The sequence below is a fragment of the Palaemon carinicauda genome, chromosome 10 (genome assembly GCF_036898095.1).
Source record: "Palaemon carinicauda isolate YSFRI2023 chromosome 10, ASM3689809v2, whole genome shotgun sequence".
Classification (NCBI taxonomy): Eukaryota; Metazoa; Arthropoda; class Malacostraca; order Decapoda; family Palaemonidae; genus Palaemon; species Palaemon carinicauda.
In genome coordinates, this window is record NC_090734.1 from 37,081,565 (window position 1) to 37,083,148 (window position 1,584).

Genomic DNA, 1,584 nt, shown 5'->3' on the forward strand with positions numbered 1-1,584 from the left:
ATATCGTGTTTCGACGCTTTTTATCGGTCATCGATTGACCTCATACCAGTCGGCTACTATAGCCCCCAGGCCAGAGCGCCTGTATATAAGTGTTCATGCATGATTTTATTAGTGATCCTAGGCTAAGCTATGAAGATAGTGGCATTATTTTACAATACTTTCGACCGTGATGCAAGTGTTTTTTCGCCTTCAGGGACCATATAGGGGATAGGTTAGTTAGTGTCCCTTCCTAACCTAACCTCCTTGTAGGACCCCTATATGCTTCCTTCATCCCCTGCCTTGGCACTCCCTCTGTTTAGCCTTGATTTCCTTTCTGAGTAAGGGGATCAAGTGTCTAATGGAGTATTCATCGCCTCTCAGTCCTCCCTAAGGGAATGACCCCCCCTTAGGGTTGCGTCCGAGAGTGAGGTTAGGCTAGCCCTTCCTCTCTGGCTAGGAATAGTCTATGACTGTCCTGCCATAGCGATATGTCTTCTATCCTTCCTAGTTCAGGGCTCCTAGCCCTGTTCTAGGTTAGGTTTTGGAAGGTTACTCTGTCCCCTGCTGAAACTGTACCCATGCACTGTTTCAGCCTGGCGGCCTTATCTTAGGTTAGGGAGTGTCCTCCCTTTCCCTAGTGGCCGCTCTGGTACAGAACCCCTTCCTTGGAAGACTCTTCTCTTCTCCCCTCCCCACCTATCTCTTGTATAGCCTAGCCTAGCCTACACTTAGGTTAGTCTATACCCATCTGTCCCCTGTCCTACAACTCCTCCTTAGGTCGGAGTGATAGGGCTACCTTGAGCTTCCTTGTGCAGTCCGCTCTGGTACATATACCCTTCATAGTGTCCTATGGGGTTAGCCACTGGATGCGTTCTGCATGTGGAGGTCTCTCCCCTCTTGGGTGTCCCCTAGCCCTCCCTTGGGCTACCCTAGCCCCCGGTCCTCTACGACCCCGGCTCCTGGGTGATAGAGCCTGCCTCTATCATGGGTACACCCTCTCAGGGGGGGATGTTTGGATTCCATGACTGGACTTCTTACATCCCTCCCCCTGTCTCTCTCTCTATCCGGGTGCCGGTCCCTTGCCGCCTCCACTGTCGGCGATACCTGCCTCCTACCTTGGTGACTCTCCCCTATCCTCATGCCGCCAGCCCCTCCGCTTGCCGGGGGACTGGCGACCGCCGCCGGCTCCCGCCGACGGCCTTCCTCCTTCCTCCTAGCTTCACCGCCCGCCTGCCGGTCGGCCACCGGAGTGCCGGCATTCACTGCCGGCAACCTGGTTCAGCTATAACCATCCTTATCCCAGTCACCAATCCGGCATCCTCCGACCGCCGGAGCCTCCGCTCCTCTGCCGGCGGCCGCCACCCTGGCTTTACTCTTGACTTGCATTTTTTCTGTCCTAATGCCAGAAACTCTGCTGGAGCGGCCCCCGGCGTGCCGGAGGTCTGCCGGAACCTCCCGGAGGCGTCAAGGATACTTGCACCCCCTTCTCCTAGCTATCACTTGTATACTGATAGCCCTACACTGCAAACAGATAGCCTGTTTTCACTCTTTAGATCAGTGCCTTGGTACTGTTCTATTAGTAATCATGCTGTCCCTTTGCATTCT